This window comes from Heterodontus francisci, chromosome 7 (assembly GCF_036365525.1).
Source record: "Heterodontus francisci isolate sHetFra1 chromosome 7, sHetFra1.hap1, whole genome shotgun sequence".
Lineage (NCBI taxonomy): Eukaryota > Metazoa > Chordata > Chondrichthyes > Heterodontiformes > Heterodontidae > Heterodontus > Heterodontus francisci.
In genome coordinates, this window is record NC_090377.1 from 6,740,382 (window position 1) to 6,767,845 (window position 27,464).

Sequence of the window (27,464 nt, forward strand, 5' to 3'; positions counted from 1 at the left end):
GGTGGGGAGGGAGCTCCCTGTGTGCAAGCACCAATACAAATACAGGGGCCCCCTACTGGATTTGGCAGCCCCACCCAAGTCTTCCGGCCTCTTCACCCTCCCCCAAACAGTCCAAATTTAAGAGTTCTTCAGGTGCCCTGACACCCACCTCTCCAAAACAATTGCAGCCTTCCTTGATGGTTTCCCTCCACTCTGTATTCACCTTTCTCCAGTCTCTCTCCCCAGTTGCTGCAGTCTCCACTCTCCACTCTGCAGTTGCTGCAGCACAGGTGCAGCTGCTCCCCCTGATTGCTGGCAGGAAGTGTTCCAAATTGCCCAGCCAATCCCAGTGCTGTGCCTGTCCTGGGAGTGTTTGATGGGGATAATGCAGAAGGAGCTTTACTCTGTATCTAACCTGTACTGTACCTGCCCTGATGAACCCTGGTGTCCGCACCGGGAAAGCCTGTTATTGTTCTACAGTTTGGCTTCACTGTCCTGAACTATTGCTGACTCGTGTCCCGCAGTCTGCACTGAGGTGCCTCTCCAGCCTGCCTGTAACTGTGTACAAGGTTCGGCCGCACCCGCTCACTCTTTGTACCTTTGCCAGAGAAGCTGACAGGGTGTGCTGTGCTATGCTGACGATTTCAACCTGCCCGGGCAGGTGCAACAGCGACATTAAAAAAAATTTAAAGAGAAATTCCTCTCAGACGGACTTGACTCCACCAACAATAAAAAGTAATTTGGAATTGCCAGAATTCTGTCGTAGCCAGAGAAGCCACTCAGGAGGGGAGGATCTCTTATAAGAGCTAGGCCCCTTGTTAAAGAGTGTCTCCTCATCATGATGTCTATCACTGCACCCTGATCAACTATTTCAGTGCAGGGTGAGAGCAGAGTGTAAACTTCCTCAAACACCTTCACAAGAGCAGGAATTGAACATGATTAGAATCCCATCCTCCACATCCTGGCCTGTTGTGTCAGTAAATACCAGAAAATCATCACGGTAGCAATGACAGAGACCAACAGCTGGGATTACAAGATGGTGGCTGTGCTTTCATTGTCGGGAGTGATGCTGAACCAATTTGGTGTCAAGACTGTGTCGCGACGGACACTGTGAACCCCACCAGGTGTCTCCTCTCTCTCCAAATGTTATACCTGGAATGGGAATGTCCAGGCTGAATCAGCTGCTCTCTGCTATGGCTGGAGGAGAAGTAACGTAGCTGATCTCCACCAGGCCACAGAGGGGAAATCGGCCAGGGTTCCTGTTCCTGATCACTGTCCAGTGACCTCTGAGTTAGAGAGAGAGGGGAAATCAGCCAGGGTTCCTACTCCTGATCACTGTCCAGTGACCCCTGGGCTAGAGAGAGGGGAAATCAGCCAGGTTTCCTGCTCCTGATCACTGTCCAGTGACCTCTGAGTTAGAGAGAGAGGGGAAATCAGCCAGGGTTCCTGCTCCTGATCACTGTCCAGTGACCCCTGGGCTAGAGAGAGGGGAAATCAGCCAGGTTTCCTGCTCCTGATCACTGTCCAGTGACCCCTGTTGGAATGCCTGCAAGTGCACACTGTGTAAAGACTGGATCCAATGAGGTTTGGATTATCTGTTTCTGCTACACTCCAGCAAGTTTGGGCAGAGGGATGGTGAGGAGGGGAAACTGGGGAAATAGTGACCCTAGAATTAGTTCTCTAAGCATCGCTGTTACTCTATTGCCCATTGGTGACGTGCTGAAGGAAGCATCTCGGAGACTATTGATGACAACAGCACAGGGGGTCAGGGCCTGACACCAAGACAGGGCACTGTGGACTGGGAAGAGTTAACGTGCTGTGGGCGGGAGCTCCTTTAAGTTGGAACACTTCCTCTCTCCGTACAGTGACTTCTGCAACACACAGGAACAGCGAGCGATACCTGATGGGATTGCCGAGCATAAGACTGTCGCTTTCAGCCAAACCCTCAGCATTGTTGCAGCACCAGGCAGAAGGTAGGAAGCTGTGTTTATGGTGGGTCACGCAGCATGTGCAGGAGACTCTGTCTTCAGCCTCTGTAACTGTACAAAAACAGCACAGCAAGGGTCACCCAGCATGAGTGGGGGATTCAGGCAAATACTCAGACTGAGACTCAGACACAGACAGACAGGCAGGCAGACAGACAGAAGCTGACAATCTCACACAGACAGACAAACAATCAGACAGACAGACAATCAGACACAGAGACAGACAATCAAACAGAGAGAAAGAAAGACAGACAGGCAGATATAGAGACAGACAGACAATCAAACAGAGAGGGTCAGACAATAAGAAACTGACAATCTAGCACAGACAGACAGACAATCAAACAGAGAGAGACAGACAGACAATCAGACAGAGGCAGACAGACAGACAATCAGACACAGAGAACAACAATCAAACAGAGAGAGAAAAAGAGACAGACAGAAACAGACAGACAATCAAACAGAGAGAGAGAGACAGACAGACAATCAGACAGAGAGGGCCAGACAATCAGAAACTGACAATCTAGCACAGACAGACAGGTAATCAAACAGAGAGAGAGAGAGATAATCAAAGAGAGACAGACAATCAGACACTTAGACAATTGAACAGTGGAGACAATCAGATAAAAGGAGACAGAAACAGACGAGAGAGACAGACTCTGGTTTGGATTTTGAGTGCCTTCACCTGCTTGTCACAGGGTGGTAATGACCTCAGAATGAGGTCACTACCTGACCTTCCTGGTAAATAAACTGGAGGAAAGATTTGCATTTATATAGCACCTTTCATAAGGTCAAGACATTCCAAAGCACTTGACAGACAATATAGTACTTTTGAAGTGTAGTCACTGCTGTTATAAAGGAAACGCAGCAGCCAATTTGTGCAAAGCAAGATCCCAGAATGAGCAATGTGATAATGACCACATGTGAAAGTTGATAAAGGGATAAATATTGAAAAAGACACTGGGAGAACTCCCCTGCTGTACTTTGAAATTGTGCCCTGAGATCCTTTGTATCCACGTCTCATCTGGAATTTGCCGCCACCGACAGTGCAGCACTCCCGCAGTACTGACCCTCTGACAGTGCAGCACTCCCGCAGTACTGACCCTCCGACAGTGCAGCACTCCCTCAGTACTGACCCTCTGACAGTGCAGCACTCCCTCAGTACTGACCCTCTGACAGTGCAGCACTCCCTGAATACTGACCCTCCGACAGTGCAGCACTCCCTCAGTACTGACCCTCTGACAATGCAGCACTCCCTGAATACTGACCCTCCGACAGTGCAGCACTCCCTCAGTACTGACCCTCTGACAGTGCAGCACTCCCTGAATACTGACCCTCCGACAGTGCAGCACTCCCGCAGTACTGACCCTCCGACAGTGCAGCACTCCCGCAGTACTGACCCTTTGACAGTGCAGCACTCCCTGAATACTGACCCTCCGACAGTGCAGCACTCCCTCAGTACTGACCCTCTGACAGTGCAGCACTCCCTCAGTACTGACCCTCTGACAGTGCAGCACTCCCTGAATACTGACCCTCCGACAGTGCAGCACTCCCTCAGTACTGACCCTCTGACAGTGCAGCACTCCCGCAGTACTGACCCTCTGACAGTGCAGCACTCCCTGAATACTGACCCTCCGACAGTGCAGCACTCCCTCAGTACTGACCCTCTGACAGTGCAGCACTCCCTCAGTACTGCCCCTCTGACAGTGCAACACTCCCTCAGTGCTGACCCTCTGACAGTGCAGCACACCCTCAGTACTGACCCTCTGACAGTGCAGCACTCCCTCAGTACTGCCCCTCCGACAGTGCAGCACTCCCTCAGTACTGACCCTCCGACAGTGCAGCACTCCCTCAGTACTGACCCTCCGACAGTGCAGCACTCCCTCAGTACTGACCCTCCGACAGTGCAGCACTCCCTCAGTACTGACTCTCTGACTGTGCAGCACTCCCTCAGTACCGACTCTCCGACAGTGCAGGACACCCTCAGTACTGACCCTCTGACAGAGCAGCACTCCCTCAGTACTGACCCTCTGACAGTGCAGCACTCCCTCAGTGTTGACCCTCTGAAAGTGCAGCACTCCCTCAGTACCGACCCTCCGACAGTGCAGGACACCCTCAGTACTGACCCTCCTACAGTGCAACACTCCCTCAGTACTGACTCTCTGACAGTGCAGCACCCCCTCAGTACTGACCCTCCGACAGTGCAGCACTCCCTCAGTACTGACTCTCTGACAGTGCAGCACTCCCTCAGTGCTGACCCTCCGACAGTGCAGCACTCCTTCAGCACTGACCCTCTGACAGTGCAGCACTCCCTCAGTACTGACCCTCCGACAGTGCAGCACTCCTTCAGTACTGACTCTCTGACAGTGCAGCACTCCCTCAGTACTGACCCTCCGACAGTGCAGCACTCCTTCAGTACTGACCCTCGGACAGTGCAGCACTCCCTCAGTACTGACCCTCCGACAGTGCAGCACTCCTTCAGTACTGACTCTCTGACAGTGCAGCACTCCCTCAGTACTGACCCTCTGACAGTGCAGCACTCCCTCAGTACTGACCCTCCGACAGTGCAGCACTCCCTCAATCCTGACCCTCCGACAGTGCAGGACACCATCAGTACTGACCCATTGACAGTGCAGCACTCCCTCAGTACTGACGTTCTGACAGTGCAGCACTCCCTCAGTACTGACCCTCTGACAGTGCAGCACTCCCTCAGTACTGACGTTCTGACAGTGCAGCACTCCCTCAGTACCGACCCTCTGACAGTGCAGCACTCCCTCAGTACTGATGTTCTGACAGTGCAGCACTCCCTCAGTACTGACCCTCTGACAGTGCAGCACTCCCTCAGTACTGACGTTCTGACAGCGCAGCACTCCCTCAGTACTGACCCTCTGACAGCGCAGCACTCCCTCAGTACTGACGTTCTGACAGTGCAGCACTCCTGGGTGATACTGGGAGTATCAGCCTGGGTTATGGGCTCTGGCTGGGACTTGAACGTAGAAGCCTTTGATTCAGGGGTGGGAGTGTTACCCCTTGGGGAAGGGAATGAATCCGAGGTGAGGATACAGAGATCTGCATCGATTCCAATTCTAAACATCGAATTACATCGTGCTTACAGAACAGAAACTGACCATTCAGTCCATCTGCTCCGTGCTGCTGTTTCTGCAGCACATGAGCCTTCTCCCACCCCTCTTCATCCCACCCTATCAGCATTTCCTTCTATTCCTTTGTACTCGGGTTTATCCAGCTTCCCCTTCAATAGATCGATACTCTTCACGTTAACCACTCCCTGTGATAGTGAGTTGCACATTCTCACCGCTCTCTGGGCAAAGAAGTTTCTTCAGAATTCCTGATTTTATTCATTGGTGACCATCTTATCGTTATGGTCCCTAGTTCTGGTCTCGCCCACTAGTGGAAGCATCTTCTCTATCAGGTCACCCCTCGGTCTTCTGGAGAAAAGAACTCCAGTCTATTTTTTTTTATTCATTCATGGGATGTGGGTGTCGCTGGCCAGGCCAGCATTTATTGCCCATCCCTAATTGCCCTTGGGAAGGTGGTGGTGAACCGCCTGCTTTAACCGCTGCAGTCCATGTGGGGTCGGTACACCCACAGTGCTGTTAGGAAGGGGTCAATCTTTGCTGATGGTTGTAACTTCTCAGTTCCGATATGTCATTGTGAATCTTTTCTGCATCTTTTCCAGTGCCTGTATATCCTTTTTGTAATATGGAGACTGGAACTAGTCACAGTAACTCCAAGTGTGGTCAAACCAAAGTCCTGTCCAAGTTTAACATAGCTTCTTTGCTTTTGAATTCTGTTCCTCCAGAAGTGAATCCCAGGGCTTTGTTTGGTTTTTATTCCCTTATTTAACTGTGTTGCTACTTTTAGTGATTTGTGCAGCTATTCCCCAGATCCCTCTGATCCTTTACCCCATTTACCTAATTTGCCAAGGAGTTTGTGGCCTCCTTATTCTTCCGACCAAAATGTACCACCTCTCACTATTGAAATTAATTTTCCAATTATACACCCATTCTGCAAATTTATTAATGTCTTCCTGTCACATTCTTCCTTTGTGCTATCGATATCCTCCAGCTTGATGTCATAACCATAAATAACCCCAACATTGAGCTCTGCACCAATACCAACATTGAGGGCAACACCAGTTGCAGTCATTATCGAGTTTAACACTGACCCCACAGATACAGAGTCGAAATGTTCTGCTAATTTCTTTTTAAAAAGAGACCTTACAACTTTAGGTTCAGTGAGAGAAGTCTGGAGGTTTTACCCTGTCAGACCATTAATCTTACAACAAGAAATTCCAGTTTATGAAGCTGTCAGTCCATAATGTGAGGGAGATGAGAGAGACAGGAGGAGTTCCTGGGATGTGGGCGTCGCTGGCTAGGCCAGCATTTGTTGTCCATCCCTAATTGCCCTTGAGAAGGTGCTGCTGAGCCACCTTCTTGAACCGCTGCAGTCAATGTGGGGTAGGAACATAGGAGCAGGAGTAGGCCATTCAGCCCAAGAAGCCTGCCCCACCATTCAATAAGATCATTGCTGATCATCCACTTCAAATCCTTTTTCCCACATTATCCCCATATCCCTTTTATGACATTGGTATTTAGAAATCTGTCAATCTCTGCTTTAAACATACTCAATGACTGAGCTTCCACAGCCCTCTGGGGTAGAGAATTCCAAAGATTCACAACCCTCTGAATAAAGAAATTTCTCCTCATCTCGGTCCTAAGTGGCTTCCCCCTTATTTTGAAATTGTGTCCCCTGGTTCTAGACTCCCCAACCAGAGGTGCATCTACCCTGTCTATCCCTTTAAGTATTTTGTAGGTTTCAATGAGATCACCTCTCATTCTTCGAAACTCTAGAGAATACAGGCCCAGTTTCCCCAATCTCTCTTCATAGAACAATCCCGGGAACAAGTCTGGTGAACCTTCGTTGCACTCCCTCTATGGCAATAATATCCTTCCTAAGGTAAGGGGACCAAAACTGCACACAGTACTCCAAGTGCAGTCTAACCAAGGTTCTATACAATTGAAGCAAGACTTCACTACTCCTGTACTCAGGTCCTCTTGCGATAAAGACTGACATACCATTAGCCTTCCTAATTGTTGCTGCACCTGCATGTTAGCTTTCAGTGACTATTGACAAGGACACCCAGGTCCCTTTGTACATCTACACTTTCTAATCTCTTACCATTTAAGAAATACTCTGCACATCTATTCCTCCTACCAAAGTAGATAACCTCACATTTTTCCACATTATATTCCATCTGCTATGTTCTTGCCCATTCACTAAGTCTGTCCAAATCCCCTTGAAGCCACTTTGCATCTTCCTCACAACACACTTTCCCACCTTGCTTGCTGCACCTGCATGTTAGCTTTGTAAAAGGTTCCCGCGCCCGTTTCCCTCCTTACTGATGGTTCTTGACTTTAGGATTTTATAAAGGACAAATTGCACAGACGCAGGGTTAGGCTGAACCACAAACATGTTTATTAAAACCCTCCTAACGCTCTGATACAAAGACCTCTAAACTAATTTAAAGGACACCACACGACACCTTGATTGGTTAGTCCGATTTAAATCCCTCCATGGTTTAACCTCGGCTCCCACCCAAACACACAAATCACCATGATTTATAAGATAAACCTTTTTTGAAAAACCACAGGCAAAACCCCACGTTTCTGCCCCAAACTCACTCAATTCAAAACACAAACCCTCCCAGGATTTGGTTGTTACACTTAAAATTGCTTTAAACTCTCCTCCCCAAATACCCCTTGGATGTGGCTGATAACTTACAATCCTCCACGCAGTTGGTCCTTCTGGTAAGAATTATATGTCCATGAGCCTGGTTGACCTTTCCTGACCCTCCTTTTCGACTGCAGCGCCAAACCCTTCGATCAGGTCCTTTTTATGATGATCCTTATCGAAATATCATAAACACATCTGCTGAAGCCATCCTGCTGGATGGTCAGCGCTTAGCACCTTTTAATTTCTTTCCTCTGTTACCTGCCTGGTCCAGACAGATCCACTTAGTGCTGATGTTATTTCCCTGACTGAGAACAATGAACTCCACCAAGGTGAGGTATTCCAGGCTCCAGAGCTGATATATATGAAAAAGGTTTCTCTCCTGTCTTGACAGGAGTGAATGCTTTGGTCTGGGACCGGTTAGTTGTAACAATGGCCTCCCCAATTACTTAATTGGGTTACATGATGGCAGTTATCCTGTGTCACTGTTATGACAATGTCCCAAATTCCAGTCCTTTAACAGTATCAGTTCTGTTGCGATGTTGGAATGTTTGAAATTGACCCATTGGAATACAGCCTGCCTCTGTGTGCTTTGTGTTGAGGTTTGGCTCTCATTCATAGTACTAGTGTCATAGGGGGTTGGGGTTCCTTCCCCATATTCCACAAAGTCCAGTTTTACAGTCCAGTTGGTGGGGGGGCAGGGAGGAGGAATTCTGATCCCACATCTCCCCCCTTTAGTATCTTGAATACTAGAGATATTACCTCCGATAAAATCTTCTGTTGCGTTATGGGAATTGTGAGCATCAGCTAAATCACTATCTATACATTATAATCCATTATCAAAATCCCTTCTTAACCATTTCCCATGTTTTGCCTTTTGATTTTTCGTTTCAGTTTACATGATAATCTTAACACATACATTATAACTATTTGTACAATCACCAACACGTGCGAAACAACTCCAGTCCAGGAGGGAATTTCAATATTGAAACCAAACTCCCACCAGGGTGGGGAGGCTATTTCCCTAATATAATCCCCCGTGTCTCTGTTCCTCTGTTCAAGATTGTAATAGTTCTTTTGAGACAGTTCCACCTCCTTCACCAATTCCGTGAAAAGCTCGAGCAGGGATGAAATATCATATCCAAAGTGGGCTATGTGTTCTTGGAGGTTTGGGAGGGCACTGCCTGCAGTGAGGTTCACCAAGGTATGATCCCAGATCGGGATTATCCTTTCCTGCAATATCTGAACCTCCATCGGGGGCTTAAAACAGAAGGTCGGGTCCTGGATGGGGCACCAGGTGTAATTGTTTAGCCTAAACCGGCTCACACTGGTGGTAACACAGTATGTCCCACTGACCTGAGGTGGAACATGGTCCTGAAGTATCACCTCCACAGTGCACTGGATGGAGTGTGCACCCTCCGATGCAAACCCACACATCGCTCAGTCAAACTCATTCAGATGGTATGGGCACAACACCACACGTGCACCCCTTTCCTGACACCCCTTTAGATCCGTGCCAGAGATGGAGTTCCCCCGTTTAAGCACATAGGGAGGGGCCTTTTGATGCTGCACATGTACCCCATTTCGGATGACCCCAACATTCTCCACCCGTATACTGGCACCGGCCGTTGTCACTGGTCCATCACTGGCATCCTGAGAACTATCCCCATTATAGTTTGGTTATCCCAGCCACAGTCAATTGGAACTGGATACGCTTCAGAGGCCAACCGCAGCTGGCACAGGTTCATGAGGTTATCGTGGGTGCTCATGGCCCTTAAGTGTCTGTTGTCGACCCATGATGGTACGTGACCCTGTTTCAAATCCCCCAAATTACTGCGCCCCTTCTGGCATTTATGTTCTGATCCTCACACACACACATAAATCCCTTGCTCCTCCTTCCACCATTTGTCCCAACACAATTTTGCTCCCCCCTTTGTCCCAGTATCTCATCTAAACGAGTCATTTCCCAATCTTTCCTAGTCCCCGAATACATCACCCTTAGTCCAATCCGTCTTTCGTTACCACCACCAGCATCCCACTGAAATGCTCCCTCCAGCACTCCAGGTACACTTGCCTTCCCTCTTTCACGCGTACCTTGCTGGCGGTAATATTTACAGCTTGGGCAGGGCACTGATATCCGGTGGAATTGAAATATTTGGTCTAATTGGACCCCAACCAACCCGGCCACTTTCCCTCATGGGAGTATATGATTGTTCCATCTGTGTCCCTTGTCTTCCCCCCCCCGAGTTATGATAGTCCAGCTCCCCACATACACCCGTAGGTGAAAGACATCTCGGTGCCGCCCTGATCCGTCTGTCCGGCACCCACCAGGATTGTCACCACGATCAGCCACAGGGTACGTCCCATCTCGTGTCCTTGGATCTGATTTGCTTCTACAGAAAAGAGAAAAAGAAGAAAAATATCACTACTCTGTGAGGGCTCCTCCCTCCACAGGGCACACTTTGGTTATGTACAAATTTACATGGGGTGCCCCAATTACCTCATTCCCCTTCCTGTCTATCAGGGCCGCGTCTCTTGCGGCTCTGGATTGGTTTGCGGGGAGGTGTCCAGAGCACCCTGGGTCGGGGTGTCCGACTGCTCCTCCTTACCGCCCCGCTGTCTGTGTCTTACCTTTAAACAAAGAAAACTCCCTTTTCCAAAATTAAAACCTCTTTATCTAAAAAAAAAATTACCCAAATTGTCTTATTTCACCCTTTAAATTCCTTTTGTCAAATGATCCTTTGTTCTTCCCGCAGTCTGAGTTTAAAATACACAGGTTGAGCGTGTTTATTAAAAATTCCAATCCCTAACTTGCATGTGCGAATTTCTGTCCAGAATAAAATCCCCGTATGTTTAACAAAACAAAATTCCATACGAATTAAAATTTTGATCAGAAATTCCAACTGGAATTTATAACTTCGAACATTTACTTAGTTCCGTTACTGTCCCCCTTTAACTAAAATCACAATTTCAGAAGACAGACTTAAAACATACATCCTCCACACAAAACCTTTATTACACACACATTCTCTTTATTACACACACAGCTTCCCACTTGCGTTCTCCATGCACACACCTTAAACTTTATCAATTTAAATCAATTAACATAGAACATATTTTACAAAGAAACAAAAGAAAATAACAAGTTCTGGGTTCTTGGGTCTTCTTTCTTCAAGGTTCCCTTTTAAAGCAACTGTCAGTAGGAAGGTACGAAAAAGGTGAATTTTCACAGTAAACTTCAGATAAGATTTAAACCTAACAGCAACCTCACATGGGAGGGAACCCCCGATATCTTTCTTTCTCAGAACAATGAACACAATGTTTTTTTTTTAACAGTCCAATATCCATGTTATCATAACTTCTTTTTCACTTACACCAATTAAAACGAAACAGCTGTTGAAACACATTAAACAACCAACTGTTTTAAAATCACATACGAAAACAGACCACAAGAGGTTAAACAACTTTTAAGCGACACAGATACTGGCTTGCAAAGTCAGAGAAATCAGAGACATGAGTCACTATCTCTCTCTCTCTGAGCACAAGAGCACAACACAATTAGATTTTAACGCTTCCAACATCCACTCAGTGACAGACACTGAGCACTGGAGCACAGACATAAAAAAATTAAACAGGACACTCCAATAAAACATACTAACAGAAAACTGAACCAACTCACATACACACAAAGTTTCCTTTTACTGTTCACACAGTGGTTTAAAACCTACCGTGTGAATCTTCTGATTAACTTCCTCTAACCATTATCTTTCAATCCGAGCAACACTTCCTGTCCCTTGCCTGTAATGCGGTCACCAGATGTTTTACTGGGTCATCTACACTCTCCTCTGTCTCGACTTCCCGAAACTCCGATCCTGAGGAATCCCCGTTTACCTTCTCCTTCTCCAGCTCTACTTCCCGCGGCTTTGGTCCTGAGGAACTGCCATATCCTGGTTTTCCCCCTTTCCGGGACTTACACTCACTGAGTCAGTGTGCCATCCTTCCGCAGTTTAAACATACCCTGTTCCCGCTACCCGTTTCTTGTTTCCATTCTCTTTTGCCACTCCTACTTCCCTTCATCTCATGCACTATCCCCTTCAGCTTCAGCTCCCTCCCCCCCCTCCCCGGTCAGCTTTAAACACGAGGGTCAGCTTCCTCAGTACCCCTGCCTCAGTGTTTGTCAGGGGTCAAATGATGACTCTGCCATCGTTCTGATCCGTGGCAGGCTGTGGGTTATTCGTGTCCTCAGCCAATGGTTTCTGGAGGCCCTTACCAGTTGCAAACAGCCCTGGTTTCCTCTCGTAGCCTTCAAATACACTGGCCATAATCTGTCCGCAAACACATCTGTTGCCTCACCCGCTATCTGCCTGGTCTGTTCAACCTGTAAGAACAGGCTGCCCTGACCGTGTCGCAACACAACCAAAACCTCATCCTTCAGACCATTTACGTTGCCCCCTCCCATCTTACTGGCCACAGATAAGCTTTGGTACAGCTTCCCATCCAGAGAGAAAAAGATCAGCTGTTTCATCTCGTCCTCATCGCGATTGTTGATCCCCACTATCTGCTGTATGCTAGCGAAGTGAACAGAGACGTCCCCTCCATGCTTCAGCCTCGGCACGCTGGCTAGCATTTCCTGTAACTGTAGGGTAGTATAGGGAACCACATAGTCACTCTGCAACGGCGCCGGACTGCCGCCTGCTGGGGGCGGGCTGCACTTCCGCTGTCGCAGGGGGCACATCGGTCTCGGAGGACCCGGAGCCTTGGGAGCCGGCCGATGTACTGGATCCTGTCATCGGGCTCTTTCTCCTCTTCATCCCAGTCTATATCACCTTCTCCTGGCGCCATGAGACAAGCCATACCCCTGGCCCCTGATATGCTAGAGTCAGCTTCCGAATCTTTTCCCATACAGGGTCAGTTGTCAGCCTCTTCGTATTCCTGACTCTGAGCTACCCTGTAACCTGCCTTAGCATCTATCAGCTGCCCCTCAGCCTTGCCAGCCCTCTCCAGATTCCTGGCACTTTGTTCATGTTGAGCCTGGCACTCTCTTACTCTCTGTAACCTGACACCGTAAATACCCTAAAATAAAAGCAAAATACTGCCGATGCTGGAAATCTGAAATAAAAACAAGAAATGCTGGAAATACTCAGCAGGTCTGGCAGCATCTGTGGAGAGAGAAGCAGAGTTAACGTTTCAGGTCAGTGACCCTTCTTCAGAACCCTGAGTTCCAAAGAAGGGTCACTGACCTGAAACGTTAACTCTGCTTCTCTCTCCACAGATGCTGCCAGACCTGCTGAGTATTTTCAGCATTTCTTGTTTTTATTACTGTAAATACTCTACTGCATTTCTTGAAGTCTCCTCCTGCGCTTTCCTCTCCTGCCTTTCGCTGCTTAATTCCGCCACCAGTTGATCACCACGGCTTAGAAACATAGAAAATAGGAGCAAGAGTAGGCCATTCGGCCCTTCGAGCCTGCTCCGCCATTCATTATGATCATGACTATAACCTGTTCCCGCTTTTGCCCCATACCCTTTGATCTCTCTAGACCTAAGAGCTATATCTAACTCCTTCTTGAAAACATACAATGTTTTGGCCTCAACTGCTTTCTGTGGTAGCGAATTCCACAGGCTCACCACTCTCTGGGTGAAGAAATGTCTCCTCATCTCAGTCCTGAAAGGTTTACCCTATATCCTTAGACTATGATCCCTGGTTCTGGACTCTCCCACCATCGGGAACATCCTTCCTGCATCTACCCTGTCAAGTCCTGTTAGAATTTTATAGGTTTCTCTGAGATCCCCCCTCACGCTTCTGAACTCCAGCGAATATAATCCGAACCGACTCAATCTCTCCTCATACGTCAGGTGCACCATCCCAGGAATCAGTCTGGTAAACCTTCGCTGCACTCCCTCCATAGCAAGAACATCCTTGCTTCTCTATCTTCACCTGTTCTGTTCTCCAACTCCGCCTTTTCCTCCTGTACCTGATTGAGTTTCTCCGTTAAAATTTGAATCTGCCTCTGCGTACACAGTAGCCAGACTGCCTTTTCCTTTGATTTCTTGTGTGCCCCACTACCCACCCATTCCATTGCCTGCTCCTCCAGACAGTCAGCACACATAAGTTCCTGCAGCCATGATGCAGAAAAGTTTAACTTGCCTCCCACATACTTGGATATCCTATCCCCCATTGAGGGTTTCTTGCCTTTGGCCCTGTCCATAATTTGCCCTTAACCTTAAAGTCCTGCCACAGTCACCAATATGTAAGAGGTTCCCGCGCCCGTTTCCTCCCTTACTGATGGTTCTTGACTTTAGGATTTTATAAAGGACAAATTGCACAGACGCAGGGTTAGGCTGAACCACAAACTTGTTTATTAAAACCCTCCTAACGCTCTGATACAAAGACCTCTAAACTAATTGAAAGGACACCACACGACACCTTGATTGGTTAGTCCGATTTAAATCCCTCCATGGTTTAACCTCGGCTCCCACCCAAACACACAAATCACCATGATTTATAAGATAAACCTTTTTCGAAAAACCACAGGCAAAACCCCACGTTTCTGCCCCAAACTCACTCAATTCAAAACACAAACCCTCCCAGGATTTGGTTGTTACACTTAAAATTGCTTTAAACTCTCCTCCCCAAATACCCCTTGGATGTGGCTGATAACTTACAATCCTCCACGCAGTTGGTCCTTCTGGTAAGAATTATATGTCCATGACACAAAAACAAGAAATGCTGGATTCACTCAGCAGGTCTGGCAGCATCTGTGGAAAGAGAAGCAGAGTTAACATTTCGGGTCAGTGACCCTTCTTCGGAACTGACAAATATTAGAAAAGTCACAGATTATAAACAAGTGAGGTGGGGGTGGGGCAAGAGATAACAAAGGAGAAGGTGCAGATTGGACCAGGCCACATAGCTGACCAAAAGGTCACGGAGCAAAGGCAAACAATATGTTAATGGTATGTTGAAAGACAAAGCATTAGTACAGATTAGGTGTAAATACACTGAATATTGAACAGCAGCAAGTGCAAACCTGAAAAAAAACCTGAAAAAAACAGTGGGTGCTGTCGGAGGAGTCTTGATGAGTTGCTGCAGTGCATCTTGTAGATGGTACACACTGCTGCCACTGTGCGTTGGTGGTAGAAGGAGTGAATGTTTATGGATGGGGTGCTGATCAAGTGGGCTGCTTTGTCCTGGATGGTGTTGAGCTTCTTGAGTGTTGTTGGAGCTGTACCCATCCAGGCAAGTAGAGAGTATTCCATCACACTCCTGACTTGTGCCTTGTAGATGATGGACAGGTTTTAGGAAATCAGGAGGGGAATTATACTCTGCAGGATTCCGAGCCTCTAACCTGCTCTTGTAGCCACAGTATTTATGTGGCTGGTCCTGTTAAGTTTCTGGTCAATGGTAACCCCCAGGATGTTTATAGTGGGGGATTCAGCGATTGCCATGCCATTGAATGTCAAAGGGTCAAGGGGCGATGGTTAGATTCTCTCTTGTTGGACATGGTCACTGCCTGGCACTGTGTGTCGCAAATGTTACTTGCCTAATTCTTGCTGTCTTCAGGCAAGGACCGCTACGGTATCTGACCTGTTATTTATGGTAGTGAATTACATATAAATGACATAAATATACAGATAAATGCAAGTTCTTTCCATCCTTCTTAGTCAGTGATTGTTCAGCAGCAGGGAAATGGCAAGAGATGGTACAGATAACGGAGGAATTTCTCAGGGCCATGACACATCCATCACATCAACCTGCTCCTCACAAATTGCTGCAAAGAGACTTGACTAGACAGTCAACGTGTGTCACCCAGAGCCCCTGTAATTGCAGCATCAGGTCTGACCCAACATAAGGAGGTACAGCAATACCTCCATCACCACTGTCAATCACTGGCATTAACCATTAACCCCATTTCCTCTTCCCCTTGGGGAAACACTTAGAGGAAGCATGTGATTATTAAGCAGAAGGAGAACAGCAAACATTGGGTTCCAAAGAAGGGTCACTGACCCGAAACGTTAACTCTGCTTCTCTTTCCACAGATGCTGCCAGACCTGCCGAGTGGTTCCAGCATTTCTTGTTTTTATTTCAGATTTCCAGCATCCGCAGTATTTTGCTTTTATTATAGCAAACATTGGGGCCGATTTTAATTCCAAACAGGGGTAGGTTCCGTGAGGACCACCCTCGCTGTCCTAAATATTAGGCCTGGGAAATTTTAAGTCCCAGGCTTTATTGATGAGTCACTGGTCCACCTGTGCTTATGGGTAAATGGGGGAGAGGGGTTAATGGAAGCATCTTGGTGGGAGGGGAGGTAGAGGAGGAGTCCTGGACAGAAGATGCCATGCCTTTCCTTGTGGGGCCTGGAGTCGTCCTTCATTCCAAAGAGGAAATATTCCCACTCCCTGCAGGGCCTATTCCTCCTTCCTATTAGCAGCCACCCTGCTCCCCGTGAGGGTCCAATCAAAATTCCCATCACCCCGTTATCTCCTTACATGCTCAATATCAAATATTGTTTGATAACACTCCTGTGAAAGTGCCTTGGGCCATTTTACTATGTTAAAGGTTCTATATAAATACAATAATAAAAGCAAAATACTGCAGATGCTGGAAATCTGAAATAAAAACAAGAAATGCTGGAAATACTCAGCAGGTCTGGCAGCATCTGTGGAGAGAGAAGCAGAGTTAACGTTTCAAGTCATTGACCCTTCATCATATAAATATAAGTTGTTGTTGTGCCATCAGGGTCCCTGTTGATGTCCAATGGCATGAATCTGCTTGCTGAGTCCAGCAGACACCTCATCCACCGTCAAAACCAGCAGAAATAAAATCAGAGGCTGAAGGGCATAGAGCAGGAAATGGAGCTGTTCGATTGAACTGCTTCCTCATTTCATTTCCACCCTGAGGAGAGAGTTAAAATTCCACACAGGAGTCATAAAGGGGAAGCATCAGGATTTTAAAAACTGAAAACCCTGAACCCCACACACTAGAACAGCGATGAAATCTGTGTCCATTGGCACTGTAACATACGGTGAAAATTTGAACAGAATGGGGCTGAATTTGGGTCGTGAGGTATGGCTGAGGATTTTTAAAAAATTCATTCATGGGATGTGAGCATCACTGGCTAGGCCAGCATTTATTGCCCATCCCTAATTGCCCTTGAGAAGGTGGTGGTGAGCTGCCTTCTTGAACTGCTGCAGTCCATGTGGGGTAGATACACCCACAGTGCTGTTAGGAAGGAGGTTCCAGGATTTTGACCCAGCGGCAGTGAAGGAACGGCGATATAGTTCCAAGTCAGGATGGTGTGTGACTTGGAGAGTAACTTGCAGGTGGTGGTGTTCCCATGCATCTGCTACCCTATATCTGGGTCATTGACAGCTCCAGTGCTGAACCTTATTTCAATGGCAGTGATCATTGCTCCAGATATATTTATTTTTTTAGAGATACAGCACTGAAACGGGCCCTTTGGCCCACTGAGTCTGTGCCAACCAACAACCACCCATTTATACTTTCTTTTCTTTTTCTTTCTTTCTTTTGGGCCTCCTTATCTCGAGAGACAATGGATATGCGCCTGGAAGTGGTCAGTGGTTTGTGAAGCAGCGCCTGGAGTGGCTATAAAGGCCAATTCTAGAGTGACAGGCTCTTCCACAGGTGCTGCAGAGAAATTTGTTTGTCGGGGCTGTTACACAGTTGGCTCTCCCCTTGCGCCTCTGTCTTTTTTCCTGCCAACTACTAAGTCTCTTCGACTCGCCACATTTTAGCCCCGTCTTTATGGCTGCCCGCCAGCTCTGGCGAACGCTGGCAACTGACTCCCACGACTTGTGATCAATGTCACAGGATTTCATGTCGCGTTTGCAGACGTCTTTTTAGCGGAGACATGGACGGCCGGTGGGTCTGATACCAGTGGCAAGCTCGCTGTACAATGTGTCCTTGGGGATCCTGCCATCTTCCATGCGGCTCACATGGCCAAGCCATCTCAAGCGCCGCTGACTCAGTAGTGTGTACAAGCTGGGGATGTTGGCCGCCTCGAGGGCTTCTGTGTTGGAGATACAGTCCTGCCACCTGATGCCACGGATTCTCCGGAGGCAGCGAAGATGGAATGAATTGAGACGTCGCTCTTGGCTGACATATGTTGTCCAGGCCTCGCTGCCATAGAGCAAGGTACTGAGGACATTTATACTCACCCTGCAGTAATCCCATATTCCCTACCACCTACCTACACTAGGGGCAATTTACAATGGCCAATTTACCTACCAACCTGCAAGTCTTTGGCTGTGGGAGGAAACTGGAGCACCCGACGGAAACCCACACAGTCACAGGGAGAACTTGCAAACTACGCACAGGCAGTACCCAGAATCGAACCTGGGTCCCTGGAGCTGTGAGGCTGCGGTGCTAACCACTGCGCCACTGTGCCGCCCTCAATATAATTGTATTCATTTCTACCAGGACGATAGCAGAACTGAGAGGGTACAACCATCAGGAAAGACTGAACAGGAAAGAGAGGTGATATGATAGTAATGGTGATCTACCCAAGGGAAGGTCCTCTGATCATTTTTCTACACCTCATGGTCCTGTGCTTTCCTCTTCAGTTGTTCTTAAGAGCTTCCCATTTTTCAACTTCCATGAGAAATTAGGAATATGACTCGGGGGTAAAAGGACACGAGGTGGTTTCCCATTTCCTTCCTCATGCGTGCTTTAAAGGAAACACAAGTCCTTTTCTCAAAGGATCCTCTGCCTGTAAGCAGTCCTTGTCCCTCGAGGCTCTAGCTCTTCTACCATCACCACTGAAAATTTGCTGGTTCCACCATTGGACATAGCTTGTAACCCTGAGCGTGGGACCCTTACCTGAGCCTTGGATGACTTGCAAAAGGGCAGGGACGATCACTCCCTGAGGTCTCAAATGACTCTGCGACCCTAGATCAGATAGAAGCCTTCACAATTACGGGGGGTTTGCTAGGGTAGAAGTAGAGAAAGAGTCCAAAACTAGGGGTCATAAACATAAGACAGTCATGAATAATCCAATTGGGGAATTCAGGAGAAACTTCATCATCCAGAGATTGGTGAGAATGTGGAACTCACTACCACAGGGAGTGCTTGAGGTGTACAACCAATATAATGCAATCAAAACACAATCTGATTTAAAACACATTTCTTCCTATAAAGGAAGTAGCTAAGCATACAAACATCAATGGAGAGCAGCACAGCTGCATTAGCCAGCTAGCAAGCAAAACAGTACGCAATGCCAATACAAATTACTTTTGGAGACAGAATAGAGCCAGCTACACCATGTGCTAATGTTGCGCTAGAATGTAGGCAGTCAGCTGAACCATTACACAGTAAAAACCAGGGCTGTGAACAGAACCGTCTCTTTCCCAAGCTGGGTTGAACAATCTTTTTGTAAAAAATTCGACACCATGTTCTTTCACGGTTAAGGAAAAAAGTGGAAAATTGTGAACGTAGAATGAGAATTCATTGCTGCTTCCCAAGTCTCTCCTGGTCATTGAGGACATTTAGGATGGGCGGCACAGTGGCGCAGTGGTTAGCACCGCAGCCTCACAGCTCCAGCGACCTGGGATCGGTTCTGGGTATTGCTTGTGCAGAGTTTGCACATTCTCCCTGTGACCACGTGGGTCTCTTCCCACATGCCAAAGACGTGTGGATTGATTGGTAAATTGGCCATTGTAAAAATTGCCCCTAGAGTAGGTAGATGGTAGGAGAATTTAGGAAAGGTGGGGATGTGAGAGGGAAAATGGGATTAATGTAGGATTAGTATAAATGGGTGGTTGATGGTCGGCACTGACTCGTTGGGCCGAAGGGCCTGTTTCAGTGCTGTATCTCTCTATTAATGCATGTTAAACTTTATAAATGTATTCTAGTCCAAAGATTGAACGAGATATGATGGTAAAGACTGAAGTCCTTCGAAAGTCTAACACCAGAACTTGCACAATCGATGCAATCTTTGTGAAATATTCATTTATTCAACTTCCTGTCCTCCTCCTTTCTATTACGTTTGGGGAGTTTGTGGTTTGTGTCGGGCAGAGGTTTTTTTTAATTAAAGGAATTTTTACCTTTTGCTGTAGCTCTGGACCACGTTCTTCTTCTTTGACCACCTTGTCTCGAGAGACAATGGGTAAGCACCTGGAGGTGGTCAGTGGTTTGTGAAGCAACACCTGGAGTGGCTATAAAGGCCAATTCTAGAGTGACAGGCTCTTCCACAAGTGCTGCAGAAAAATTTGTTTGTCGGGGCTGTTACACAGTTGGCTCTCCCCTTGCGCCTCTGTCTTTTTTCCTGCCAACTACTAAGTCTCTTCGACTCGCCACACTTTAGCCCCGCCTTTATGGCTGCCCGCCAGCTCTGGCGAACGCTGGCAACTGACTCCCACGACTTGTGATCAATGTCACAGGATTTCATGTCGCGTTTGCAGACGTCTTTAAAGCGGAGACATGGACGGCCGGTGGGTCTGATACCAGTGGCGAGCTCGCTGTACAATGTGTCTTTGGGGATCCTGCCATCTTCCATGCGGCTCACATGGCCAAGCCATCTCAAGCGCCGCTGACTCAGTAGTGTGTATATGCTGGGGATGTTGGCCGCCTCGAGGACTTCTGTGTTGGAGATACGGTCCTGCCACCTGATGCCACGGATTCTCCAGAGGCAGCGAAGATGGAATGAATTGAGACGTCGCTCTTGGCTGACATACGTTGTCCAGGCCTCGCTGCCCTAGAGCAAGGTACTGAGGACACAGGCTTGATACACTCGGACTTTTGTGTTCCGTGTCAGTGCGCCATTTTCCCACACTCTCTTAGCCAGTCTGGACATAGCAGTGGAAGCCTTACCCATGCGCTTGTTGATTTCTGCATCTAGAGACAGGTTACTGGTGATAGTTGAGCCTAGGAAGGTGAACTCAGAACCACGTGCTCTCCCTTTTTCCAGCAGGTTCTCTCTCAGGCACATACACCCCACCTGTGCTGTGTCCTAAATGGTTCATCCCTCCCCTCCCCTCCCCTAGGCACCTTTATAACTGAGCCAGGTTTCCTTTAAAGTTTTGGGCTTTGATGTTGCAGTTTATTAATCCTTAGTTCCTCCAGAAGAGCTAGATATCTGGCGGCTGCTAACCCAATCTATCACCAGGAGAAGCCCCACAGCTGCCGCCCCCCTCAGTGAAAACGTGGGACTGGTAGCTTCTTACTGGGGGTGTTTGAGGCCTTCACCGGGTGTTTCTGAAGCCTCCCCCCACCCAGCCGCCAGATACATTCCTCTCGACGGTTTCTCACCCGCTGCAGATCTGACAGGACCACCTCCGTCCAGCTCCATCACCTGCACTCCGCGTGCTCCAGTCACGGCCCGCACTGCACATGCTCCAGTCACGGCCTGCACTGCACATGCTCCAGTCAAGGCCCGCACTGCACACGCTCCAGTCACGGCCCGCACTGCACATGCTCCAGTCAAGGCCCGCACTGCACACGCTCCAGTCACGGGCCACACTGCACATGCTCCAGTCACTGCCCCCACTGCACACGCTCCAGTCACGGGCCACACTGCACACGCTCCAGTCACGGCCCACACTGCACACGCTCCAGTCACGGGTCACACTGCACACGCTCCAATCACGGGCCGCACTGCACATGCTCCAGTCACGGCCCGCACTGCACACGCTCCAGTCACGGGCCGCACTGCACATGCTCCAGTCACAGCCCGCACTGCACAAGCTCCAGTCACGGCCCGCACTGCACACGCTCGAGTCACGGGCCACACTGCACACGCTCCAGTCACGGCCCACACTGCACACGCTCCAGTCACGGCCCCCACTGCACACGCTCCAGTCACGGGCCACACTGCACATGCTCCAGTCACGGCCCGCACTGCACATGCTCCAGTCACGGGCCGCACTGCACATGCTCCAGTCACAGCCCGCACTGCACACGCTCCAGTCACGGCCCGCACTGCACACGCTCCAGTCACGGGCCGCATTGCACACGCTCCAGTCACAGCCCGCACTGCACACGCTCCAGTCACGGCCCCCACTGCACACGCTCCAGTCACGGCCCGCACTGCACACGCTCCAGTCACGGGCCGCATTGCACACGCTCCAGTCACAGCCCGCACTGCACACGCTCCAGTCACGGCCCCCACTGCACACGCTCCAGTCACGGGCCGCATTGCACACGCTCCAGTCACAGCCCGCACTGCACATGCTCCAGTCACAGCCCGCACTGCACACGCTCCAGTCACGGCCCGCACTGCACACGCTCCAGTCACGGGTCACACTGCACATGCTCCAGTCACGGCCCGCACTGCACACGCTCCAGTCACGGCCCCCACTGCACACGCTCCAGTCACGGGCCGCACTGCACACGCTCTAGTCACGGGCCACACTGCACATGCTCCAGTCACGGCCCGCACTGCACACGCTCCAGTCACGGCCCCCACTGCACACGCTCCAGTCACGGACCGCAACGGGAGGGGTGACAGCTGCCGATTCCCTGATGCTTTCTAATTACTTTCGCTCCTGGTAATTTTAAATGTCTTGCTCCAAGCCTTGGAACATATGTTTTAAATTAAATGAATGGATAGGTTTTTTTAAAACACATGTATAAAAGCTTGAATCAAGACATTTAAAATTACTACTGACTTCAAAATTTGTAACCACGGGCACTGGTATCCGTGTACAAAGACCTGGATTGTATCAGGCTCGATAAGATCACCGCGGAGTGGGGAAATGTACTTCTGCGGTTTTGCAGATACGGGGGCAGGTTTTGGGGTCCAGTGGAGGGAGAGGCTCCTGAATTCAGGGTACACGGACTGAAATTCTCTGACCCATTGGTTCCAACCCTAGATATACCCAATCATACCCCTGGCATCAAGGATTTTCAGACGTGATAGGGAAGGGGATAAGAAAGGAGGGAGAGTGGCAATTTTGGTCAAGGAAACTATTACAGCTGTGAGGAGGGATGATATATTGGAAGGTTCATCAAATGAGGCCATATGGATTGAACTAAGGAACACGAAAGGGGCAATCACTGCTGGGAGTGTACTATAGACCCCCAAACAGTCAGAGAAAGATAGAAGAGCAGATATGTAGGCAAATCTCTGAGAAGTGCAAGAACAATAAGGCAGTAATAGTCGGGATTTTAACAATATTAACTGGGATAGTTTTAGTGTGAAAGGAATTGAGGGAGCAGAATTCTTGAGGTGCATTCAGGTGAACATTTTTGCCCAGTATGTAGCAAGTCCAACAAGAGAGTTTTAGACTTAGTTTTAGGAAATGAAGATGGGCAGGTGGAAGGAGTGGCAGTGGGAGAGCATTTTGGTGGTAGTGATCATAATTCAGTCAGTTTTAACATAATTATGGAAAAGGACAGAGATAGAACAGGAGTTAGAATTCTCAATTGGGGCAAGGCCAATTTTACTGAATTGAGGAGTGATTTAGTGAAAGTGGACTAGAAACAACTACTTGAAGGTAAATCAATGTCAGAGCAGTGGGAGGCATTCAAAGGGGAGATTCAAGGGTTCAGAGTAAACACGTTCCCACAAAGAAAAAGGGTGAGGCGGCCAAATCTAGAGCCCCATGGATGTCAAGGAGCCTATAGGGTAAGATAAGACAGAAAAGGAAAGCTTATGTCCGAACCTGAGAACTCAATACTACAGGAAGCCGAGAGGAGTATAGAAAGTGGAAGGGTGAAATCAAAAAGGAAGTAGGAAAGCAAAGAGAGGGCATGAAAGAATATTGACAACAAAATCAAGGTGAACCCAAAGATGTTTTATCAATACATTAAGAGTAAGAGGATAAATAGGAGAGTGTAGGGCCCATAAAAGACTAAAAAGGTAACCTATGTGTAGGGGTGGATGATATTGGTATGGTTCTTAATGAATACTTTGAGTCTGTCTTCACAAAAGAGGGGAATGAAGCAGATATTATGGTTAAGGAGGAAGAGTGTAAAGTATTGGATGTGATAAATATAGGGAGAGAGGAAGTATTAATGGGATTGACATCCTTGAAAGTTGGAAAATCACCAGGCTGTTAAAAGAAGCAAGAGAGTAAATTGCAGAAGGTCTGACCATCATTTTCCAGTCCTCACCGGATACAGGTGTGGTGCTGGAGGATTGGAGAACTGCTAACTTTGTACCTCTGTTTAAAAAGGGAGCGAGGGATAGACCGAATAATTACAGGCCAGTCAGTCTAACCTCAATCATAGGCAAATTATTGGAATCTATTCTGAGAGACAGGATAAATTGTCACTTAGAAAGGCACAGGTTAATCAAGGATAGTCAGTATGGATTTGTTAAGGGAAGATCTTGTTTGACCAACTTGATTGAATTTTTTGAAGAAGTAACAAGGAAGATAGATGAGGGTAGTGCAGTTGTTGTGGTCTACAATGGATTTTTGCAAGGCTTTTGACAAGGTCCCACATGGCAGACTGGTTAAAAAAAACTCCATGGGATCCAGGGAAATGCAGCAAGGTAGATACAAAATTGGCTCAGTGGCAGGAAACAAAGGGTAATTGTTGATGGCTGTTTTAGCGACTGGAGGGCTGTTTCCAGTGGCATTCCGCAGGGCTCAGTACTGGGTCTCCTGCTTTTTGTGGTATCTATTAACGATTTGGATGTAAATGTAGGGAGCATGATCAAGAAGTTTGCAGACGACACAAGGATTGACTGTGTGGTAGATAGCGAGGAGGATAGCTGTAGGCTGCGGGAAGATATTGATGGGCTGGTCAGATGGGCAGAAAAGTGGCAAATGGAATTCAACTTGGAGAAGTGTGAGGTGATGCATTTGGGGAGGTCAAACAAGGCAAAGGAATACAAGATTAATGGGAAAATACTGAGAGGTGTAGAGGAAGTGAGGGACCTTGGAGTAAATGTCCACAGATCCCTGAAGGAAGCAGGACAGGTCGAAAAGGTGGTTAAGAAGACATATGGAATCCTTTCCTTTATTAGCCGAGGTATAGAATATAAGAGCAGGGAGGTTATGCTGGAACTGTATAAATCATTGGTTAGGCCACAACTTGAGTACTGTGTGCAGTTCTGTTCATCTAATTTCAGAACGGATGTAATTGCACTAGAGAGGGTGCAGAGGAGATTTACGAGGATGTTGCCAGGACTGGAAAAATGCGGCTATGAGGAAAGATTGGATAGGCTGGGGTTGTTCTCCTTGGAACAGAGAAGGCTGAGGGGAGATCTGATTGAAATGTATCAAATTTTGAGGGGCCTGGATAGAGTGGAGGTGAAGGGTCTATTCGCCTTAGCAGAGAGGTCAGTGATGAAGGGGCATAGATTTAGAGTGTTTGGTAGAAAAATTAGAGGGGAAATGAGGAAAAACTTTTTCATCCAGAGGGTGGTGATGGTCTGGAACTCACTGCCTGAAAGGGTAGTTGAGGCAGAAACCCTCAATTCATTTAAAAGGAGTCTGGATATGCACCTCAAGTGCTGTAATCTGCAGGGCTATGGACCAAATGCTGGAAGGTGGGATTAGAATAGCTGGTTCGTTTTTCAGCTGGCACAGACACGAGGGGCCAAGTGGCCTCTTTCTGTGCCTTCAGCATTCTATGATTCTGTGATTCTTTACACAGAGAGTGGTGGGTGCGTGGAATGCGCTGCCAGCGGTGGTAGATACATTAGGGACATTTAAGCGACTCTTGGATAGGTACATGGATGATAGTAGAATGAAGGGTAGGTAGTTAGTTTGATCTTAGAGTAGGATAAAGGTTTGGCACAACATCGTGGGCCGAAGGGCCTGTACTGTGCTGTACTGTTCTATGTTCTATGTTCTATGATTCCCAAAGTCATGAATTCCCACCTTTCTAGCAGACCTGGTGGCCGGAGGACCAATTGAAAAGAGGCGTAGAGGTCACATGTGTGCTCTGCTTTGGGTCTCAGGCTGCGATCGTCGGCTTGACCCTCAAAGCAGAACTTTGTTCCAAGTTGTCACACTTTAAAATTATCTTTGGATGAGCTGAGGGGCATTATCAACCCCTTGCCCCAGACCAGACACAGAATACCACATGGTGCAACCCTGAAAAGGGCTAGAGAGGGCCCAAGTGGTCCCATTAAACCCCATTACAATTCCACAACCGGGGACAGGGTCCAAGTGGGAATAAGTATGGGGTAACTTACTCGATTTCAGACCTGGGATTTCTGAACCCTGGTGTTTAATGGCACTGGAGTTGGGAGGTGAGGTTTGTTTCATTGTGTGTCCAGCAGTAGAGGGGTCGGGCGAGATCTCGGAGCATTTAAAATTCCGAGGTGTTTTGGTAGAGTCACTAGGGGTGGGAGGGATTCCACTGACAGGAGGGTCGGTAACCAGCGGGCACAGATTTAAGATGATTGGCAAAAGGGGTAGATTCATAGAGTCGTACAGCAGAGAAACAGGCCCTTCGGCCCACCGCGTCCATGCCGACCATAATGCCTATCTATAATAATCCCACCTGCCTGCATTAATTCCATATCTCTCTATGCCTTGCTCATTCAAGTACCTGTCCAGATGCCTCTTAAATGTCGCTACTGTTCCTGCCTCCACCACCTCCTCAGGCAGCTCATTCCAGATACCCACTATTCTTTGTGTGAAAAATTTACCCTTTTGATCGCCTTTAAACCTCCTCCCTCTCACCTTAAATCTATGCCCTCTAGTTTTAGTCACCCCTACCATGGGAAACAGACTCTGGCTATCTATCCTATCTATGCCTCTCATAATTTTATATACCTCTATCATGTCCCCTCTCAGCCTCCTTTGCTCCAGGGAAAACAGACCCAGCCTATCCAATCTCGCTTTATAACTCAAGCTCTCCAAACCAGGCAACATCCTGGTGAATCTTTTCTGCACCCTCTCTAACTTAATCACATCTTTCCTGTAGTGCGGCGACCAGAACTGCACACAGTACTCCAAATGCGGCCTAACCAACTGTAACTGTAACATGACATCCCAACTCTTGTACTCAATGCCTCGGCCGATTAAGGCAAGCATGCCACACGCCTTCTTCACCACCCTGTATACCTGTGTTGCCACTTTCAGGGACCTATGTACTTGTACCCCAAGATCTCTCTGCTCAACAACACTCCCCAGGCCCTGCCATTCTCTGTATATGTCCTGCCCTGGTTTAACTTCCCAAAATGCATCACTTCACACTTGTCTGCGTTAAATTCCATTTGCCAATCCCTTGCCCACTTTCCCAGTTGATCTCAGTTGGGCGGCACAGTGGCGCAGTGGTTAGTACCGCAGCCTCACAGCTCCAGCGACCTGGGTTCAATTCTGGGTACTACTTGTGTGGAGTTTGCAAGTTCTCCCTGTGTCTGCGTGGGTTTCCTCCGGGTGCTTCGGTTTCCTCCCACAAGCCAAAAGGCTTGCAGGTTGGTAGGTAAATTGGCCATTATAAATTGCCCCTAGTATAGGTAGGTGGTAGGGAAATATAGGGACAGGTGGGGATGTGGTAGGAATATGGAATTAGTGTAGGATTAGTATAAATGGGTGGTTGATGGTTGGCACAGACTCGGTGGGCTGAAGGGCCTGTTTCAGTGCTGTATCTCTAAAATAAAAAAAATTAAAAATATCCTGTTGTAACCTGAGACAACCTTCTTCACTGTCCACTATACCACCAATTTTGATGTCATCTGCAAACTTACTAATCATGCTCCTTACATTCACATCCAAGTCATTAATATATATGACAAACAACAGAGGGCCCAGCACCGATCCCTGCGGCACACCACTGGTCACCGGCCTCCAATCTGAAAAACAACCCTCCACTACCACCCTCTGCCTCCTATCACC

General features: G+C 48.1%; 1 protein-coding gene across 2 annotated transcripts in view; it reads left to right on the top strand.

Moving 5' to 3' along the window:
• The first annotated feature begins 1,862 nt into the window (after positions 1–1,862).
• LOC137371820 (FYVE and coiled-coil domain-containing protein 1-like) overlaps positions 1,863–27,464 on the top strand; it is a 71,428-nt gene continuing 45,826 nt past the window's right edge. For both annotated transcript variants that reach the window (XM_068034728.1, XM_068034729.1), the window contains exon 1: positions 1,863–1,952. The gene's annotated coding sequence lies outside the window, so the exon portion shown is untranslated. The remainder of the gene's footprint in view (positions 1,953–27,464) is intronic.